General features: G+C 46.2%; 1 long non-coding RNA gene across 1 annotated transcript; it reads right to left on the bottom strand.

The window, feature by feature from the left end:
* Window positions 1-267: 267 nt before the first annotated feature.
* On the bottom strand, window positions 268-6692 carry LOC131424166 (uncharacterized). Its single transcript, XR_009226765.1, has 2 exons — window positions 3594-6692; window positions 268-2066 (listed from the first exon to the last, which is right to left on the bottom strand). It is a non-coding gene; the product is annotated as an uncharacterized LOC131424166 (long non-coding RNA).
* Between the last annotated feature and the right edge of the window lie 452 nt (window positions 6693-7144).

Genomic DNA, 7144 nt, shown 5'->3' with positions numbered 1-7144 from the left:
CGACACAGCGGATGCCCCAGAGCAGCAGTGGCCATCTTCCTCTTTGTCATTTGTGGGGAGCGGTGCTGGGGACGAGCCCAGGACCTCCCACAAGCTAGTGGAGCACCCTGCCATTGAGCTGCACCCCCAGCCCTTTCTATTTCTTACGTGGAGACAGGGTCTGGCTTAGTTACTGAGCTGGCCTTGAACTCTGGATCCTCCTGCCTTTTGCCTCCTGAGTCCCTGGGATGACAGGTGCCACAAAATAACCGAGCCGCCAGAAGGCACTTGTAGGTTCAAACAGGAACTCCTTTATTGCCCGAACTCCACTCCACGCACACTCCCCGCACTCCTAGGGAACTCTCTCCACGGGGCTCCGCGAGAGGTCAATGAGAACTCAAAAGTAGCGGGTGCCCGAGGCAGCAGGGTCCATAGACAACTGAATCCACAGCCTGTTTCAATCCAGCATCATCCAGTCACAGAAATTATACACAGCTTAACTTAATTATCATCATCTTAATGGCTCCCTGGCATCACCTCTCAACCACTCCTTCTGGCAAAATGCCAGGGGCCATCCCGACTCGGCTGTGGCTCTCAACATCTCCCCCCTTCTGTTTAATTAAACAAGCATGTGACTTAGGGGCCGTGCCTGCCTTAGGTTGTCCAGTACTACATATGGTCCTTACCCATCATCGGATGAGCTGACCTCAAGGCGTCAGCCTCCTATCTTAGGTTGGTACCATTGCAATTGGATCTTACCCGTCACTGACTACCGGTCCAGCATATAGCCACACCTGTGGATAGGCCTTTGTACCAGCGGGGAGGTGAGGTTCTTTGCCTCACCTCTGTTGGGCCCCAAATTTTAGCTGAACGACGACCATCACAAGCAGAAGGGAGGAGGATACAAAATGCCACGACACCAAGCCAATTGATGGCTCTTTTTGGAAAAATTGTACCACCGATGACACCATCAGCAAAAATACCCCAGCACTACCACAATTCGCTGCACTAACAGATAGTTCACAATGCGTATAAGTGACACATAGTCCAGGCAAGTTCTGCAAGCAGTTCAAAGCAGAGGAATCCATCAATATGTCCATTTCCTCCCAAAGCAAATCGACTCCTTGATTAAGCATTACTTGTTGATTTACATTATTCATTGATGCATCAGTTTACACAGTTTACTGTGATAGCTATCGCAGAAGCTGTAGTTTGGTTTTGTCTTCACTGACACTGGGATGAAGATAGGAATTCTGGCAATAATGGCTAAAAAAAAATATGTAACATTCCAGCAGGCACTAAAAAAAAGCAATTTTCTAAACAATTTAGTATCCTGAATAGAATTAGATATAATGAACAGGAAAGGTGAAAGTAAACAAACAGATCTGTTAACCTCCTTTTTTTGTTCACATTTTAAAACAATCCTCAACAGCTGTTTACCCAATTTAAATTAAACCATTTAAATCACGTGAATAATAAAAAAAAAATTGGATCCATTTTTTTATGAGCACTCCTCATATATATGGACATACGCACATAAAGACATACAACATAAAACACAAGTGTGCACACATAATATAATACATACAACACCTAACATAATAGTAAAGGCCTTGTAGCTTTTCACAGGTGAAATCCCCATTGCAATGTTTAAAAACTCCACAGTCAAAAAATAGAACCGATCAGAAAAACATTAACCTAGGTCTGTATGAGCTCAAAAAAACAAAATAGAACTTCATGATATGGGAGAGGGCAATAATAAAATAGATATTGAAAAAAGCATCCTGGTTACCACCTGGGTTTGACTCTTCTTTTGATATCCCATCCTTCTTCCTGTAACTCACAAATGGGTCTGAAGGTATTCCCGCAAGCAAGCCCCAAAGTTTTTTACATTTGAAATAGGCCTTAATGGTGTTCATTATTCATTAGCCTCCAGGTGTGGGAGAAACACTGTCGCAGATGTAAAGATAGCCAAACTAGAGTTCTGGACATCAGCTGTTATGGATTTGAGCCAAATCATCTTCTTTTTGTTCTGTAGAAATCGCTTTAGTTAGTCTCTCTGGAATCCAAATCGGCTGCTGTTCTCCCTGTGGAAACACACAAACAGACCCCTGACTCCAGACAATCACTGGGTCAGGACCTTTCCATTGTCCTGTTAGAATATCCTTCCAAAGTACCTTGGGCTTATGTACATTTTTTGGACACATGTGCCTTTCCGCAGCACTAAGTCCTGATGAATCCAAATTTAAAAAGTTTAGAGTAAAAAGGGTTATTTTAAGTTTATCTTTGGGGGATGTATACCCCTTCCCAATTCCCTCTTTTTGCTTTAATAAGTACATTTTAATAGTTATGATGAGCTCTTTCAACTATGCCTTGTCCCTGTGGATTGTATGGGATTCCTGTTATATGAGTAAAGCAAAATGATGAGCAAAATTGCTTAAAAGAGGTAGAAATATAGCCAGGGCCATTATCTGTTTTTAACTGTTTTGGAACGCCCACAGTGGCAAAATTTTGTAAGCAATGAGCTAAAATATCTTTATTTTTTTCTCTGGCATAAAGGGAGCCCATCAAAAATCCGGAAGGATTATCAACTGTAACATGCAAATATTTTAATTTTCCAAATTCTGGCAAGTGTGCAACATCCATCTGCCAAACATGGTTAGGTATCAGTCCTCTAGGATTGACTCCAACATTAACTTGTGGTAAAAAGGTCACACAATTTTGACATTGTTTTATTATATGTCTGGCTTGTTCCTTAGTTATTTTAAAGCGCTTTTGTGAAGTATTAGCATTGACTTGGAACCTTTTATGAAAATTTTTAGCTGCTTCTGGTGTAGGAAAAATATGTATGTCATGTGTACTTTTGTCTGCTACATCATTGCCCAAAGTAAGGGCTCCAGACAATCCTGTATGTGCCCTGATATGTCCTATAAAGAATGGATCTTTTCTGTCCCAGATTAGACTTTGTATAGTGGAAAACAAAGAGAAAACAGTAGAGGAAGGGGAAATCCTACCAGCATCTTCAAGGGATACTATAGCATTAACTATATACTGACTATCAGAAAATAAATTAAATACAGAATCTTGAAACATCACAAAAGCTTGTAAAACTGCATTAAGCTCTACCTTTTGAGTTGATTGTTTGGATACTAAAAATGTAAAAGTTTGATCAGGGGTAACTACTGCTGCTGTACCATTATTTGACCCATCAGTGAATATATTTGGAGCATTCATGAGAGGGGTTTTTCTTGTCATCTTTGGAAAAACTACAGGATGCTTAGACCAAAAAGACAACAAAGGATTAGATGGTAAGTGGTTATCAAATGAAACATTAGATTTGCACGTGATTATTGCCCAAGTATTTAACTCATTAGCTAACTCATCAATTTGATTCATAGTATATGGAGTAATAATTTTATTGGGAGAAATTCCAAACACTCCCTTTGCTGCTTTTATTCCTTTGAGTATTAATTGTCCTACAGCCTCAGGATACCTAGTAAGAATAGTGTTAGGAGAATAAGATAAATGTATCCACAATAATGGGCCTTCTTGCAAAATACTCCTGTAGGAATATTTTTTGTTGGTAGCACAATAAATAATAAAGGCAAACTTACATCAATTCTGTCCAAATGCACATTTTCCACATATGTTTCAATGAGTTTTAATGTATTTATTGCTTCAGGCGTTAACATGCGGGCAAAAGGCCAGGCGCCATCCCAACTCGGCTGTGGCTCTCAACAGACAGGTGTGAGCCACTGCGCCCAGATGACTTGGCAAGATCCTTGTATAAACGGGACTCTACAAGGAAGGAACGGAACCCTGCGGCTGGCGAGTCAGACACAGGACCCATAGGAGTCTGGGCCACGCTCTGACCAAAGAAGTCTTCCCCTGGGTGTCAGGCAAATGGCAGTAGACATTTATACATCTAAAGAGGGGCTGGGGATGTGGCTCAAGCAGTAGCGCGCTCGCCTGGCATGCGTGTGGCCTGGGTTCGAATCCTCAGCACCACATACAAACAAAGATGTTGTGTCCGCCGAAAACTAAGAAATAAATGTTAAAAATCCCCCCCAAAAAATTAAATATACATCTAAAGATATCTGAGCAGAGACCTAGAGAGGTGACACAGGGAGGCACATGGTTGTCTGTGGGAACAGCACTCCAGGCAGAGGGTGCAGCCCATGCAAAGGCCCTGGGGCAGAACAAAGCAGGGAGCAGGGAGCCTGTATAGTATAGTTGGAGCAGAGGGAAGCAGGGGAGAGAGGGAGGAGAGGAGGCAGCAAGGAGAGGGGGCAGTTCTCCCAAGGCCAGTGAGCTGCAGAGGGGACCCTGAGGGAGGTGGAACCACCCAGGGCTGCAGGCAGAGGAGGAAGGGACCGGATTCTGGTGCTCACAGGTGCCCTCTGGTGGCTGCTGCAAAAGGACAAGGGGAGTGCAGGCAGTAACCAGGCGGCCCATCCCCCAGCTCAGGAGCCCCTCAGAGCAACAGGGACCAGAGTGTGGGCGCCACCCACCTGGTCTCTGCATTGCCTTGGGGACCCGGGGGACTCTGGGGGCCTGGGAAACAGACGCCAACGCTTGTCCCTTGTGCTGGCCGTGGCTAGCGTTGGAACGTCCATGGCACCTCAGGCTCACTCCTCAGCACACCAAGGTGAAATCCCAGACCCTGGCACGTCACCGTCTCCATTTTCCAGATGAGCAGACTCAGATAAAGAGAGGCCAAGTGCGCTGGGGAGGCGCCGCAGCTGCCAGGGCAAAGTCCCCGACTGTGAGGCTGGGGACACTTATGACCCCAGGCCTGGAAGGCTGACTGTCCCACTGGGCTGGAGGTGCCCGCAGGGCTGCCTCCCTCTGGGGACTTTGGGCTGTCCTCAGGTCCCAGAGCCCCAGGTCCCTTGTCCTGTGGTCCCTGCCAGCGACCCCAGCTTCCACGGCCACGTCCCTCTCTGGTCCTTCCGCCTCCCTCTTCCATCTTTTTGTTTTCTTTTTTGGGGGGGGGGACTGAACCCAGGACCGTGCATGCGAGGCAAGCGCTCTACCAGCGAGCTACAGCCCCAGCCCCCCTTTTCTTTTCTTAAATAGGTATTTTTTTAGTTGTAGGTGGACACGACCCCTTTATTTATTAACCTTATGTGGTGCTGAGGATGGAACCCAGGGCCTCACGCGTGCTGGGCGAGCGCTCTGCCTCTGAGCCACCGCCCCAGCCCCCTCTTCCATCTTTTAAGGACCTTCCTAAGGGCACTGGGCCCATGTGGATGATGTAGGTTGGTCTCTCATCTCTAGGTCCTGAATATAAGCCCACCAGCAAAGCCCCTTAGGCTTCTATTGTAAGGAGGGTCCCCACAGGCTCAGTGGGTCAGGATGTGGCCTTACCAGGGCCATCATTCTGCTACCATGAGAGTGCTGTGGCACACACCTGTAATCCCAGGGTCTCTGGAGGCTGAGGCAGGAGGACTGCAAGTTTGAGGCCAGCCTTAGAAACTTAGCAAGGTCCTGGGCAATTTAGTTAAACTCTGTCTCAAAATTAAAAATATAAGCCCACCAGCTTATTAAAATTAAAAATAAAAGGGCCCCTGGATTCAATCCCCAGTCCCAGAGAAAGGGTGGGGAGGGGGGAAGGAGAGAGAGAGACACACAGACAGACACACACACACACATAAAGGGTACAGCCTGAGCAAAGGTCCTAAGTCAGCAGGGTTTGAATGCACTGGAGAAATTAAGTAGATCACGATGATGCTGGGGACGCAGCTCAGAGGTAGCCTGCTTGCCTCACATGTGTGGGTCCCATCCCCAGCACTGCAAAAGTTAAAAACAAAAACAGAAAAAACAGGCAGCCCAGGATGGACGGAACTGAAGGGAGCAGCCAGGATTGGTGAGGCCCAGCCGCAGGGGAGCTGGGGATGAAACGGGGTATCAGTTAGGAATGTCTTGAGTTCCAGAGAACAGTGGAGCCCAGGGCGACGGTACGCCTGGGATCCCAGGGACGGAGGAGGCAGAGGCAGAGGCAGGAGGATGGCAAGTTCCGGGCCGGCTTGGGCAACTTAGCGAGACCCTGTCTAAAAACCAAATAAAAAGGGCTGAGGATGTGGCTCAGTGGTGGAGCATTTGTCAACATGTGTGAGGCCCCGGGTTCCATTTCAAGTACTGAAAAAAGGAAAAATGTTATTATTATTTTTTTTAAAACAGTGTGTCATTTTCTAGGGCTGCTCTATTCTGTCCTGTAAAATGGCTGATTCCTACTCCCTCCCTGCCCCTTACTGGTTGGGGTCCTGGGGATGGAACCCGGGGCCTCTTGCATGCTGACCTCTTGCTCTAGCACTGAGCTGCACCCCAGCCCGACAGGCTAGTCGCCTCATTTTCTGGCTGGGATTCTTCTGCATGAAAACTCCTTTATCCATACCGGCTGCTGCAGTCTACTGAAATGCTATGTGGAGGGCAAATGCTAACCAAGGGCTCAGTCCCTTCCCTTGGAAAGCCCCTGCTTCCAGAGGTCACAGTGGGTACCCTAGGCACCTGCCAGGAGTCCAGAGGCCTTGATTTTCACCCTTTTCTCCTCCTGCTTTTATAATCATCACTACAGATGTGTGGGTTTTCATCCATGTGATGTGTCTGAGCAGTTGCAGTCATTTAATTATTCTTTGAACACTATTTTTTCACTTAAAATCATAATTTCATTGAGTCTAAATGTTCTACCCTGTAGGCACATCATTACCATAATTTTACCTGTAAGAAAAATAGAGTTGGTTTTCCGTATCTGTGGGTTCCAAACACCACAAATAAAAAATTAAAAAAAAAAAAAAAGTTTGTTTTTTCCATCTGGACTGGGCTTGTGCAGTTCAGTGGTAGACCAACTCCTGAGCAAGAATCTGGGTTCAACTTCCAGTGCTACAAATAAATAAGTAAATAATAAGTAATCTGAATCTGTGGTAAACACATTCAGACTTTTTTCTTGTCGTTATTCCCTACACAATACAGCAGCAGAACTACTTACCTAGCATTACATGTACATTGTATTAGGGCGGGGTGGTGGCACAGACCTATAATGACGGCAGCTCCAGAGGAGGCTCTCAAGTCAAAGCCAGCCTTAGCAACCCAGCAGGCCCTGAGCACCCTAGAGGGACCAAGTTTCTAAATAAAAAAGTAAAAAGGGGCTGAGGATGTGGGTCAG

Source organism: Marmota monax, unplaced genomic scaffold (genome assembly GCF_021218885.2).
Source record: "Marmota monax isolate L192 unplaced genomic scaffold, Marmota_monax_Labrador192_F-V1.1 WCK01_AAM20220418_F8-fsc00102, whole genome shotgun sequence".
NCBI classification, from domain to species: Eukaryota; Metazoa; Chordata; class Mammalia; order Rodentia; family Sciuridae; genus Marmota; species Marmota monax.
The sequence above is the reverse complement of the archived record's forward strand: the minus strand, read 5'-3'. Positions and strand labels throughout refer to the sequence as shown.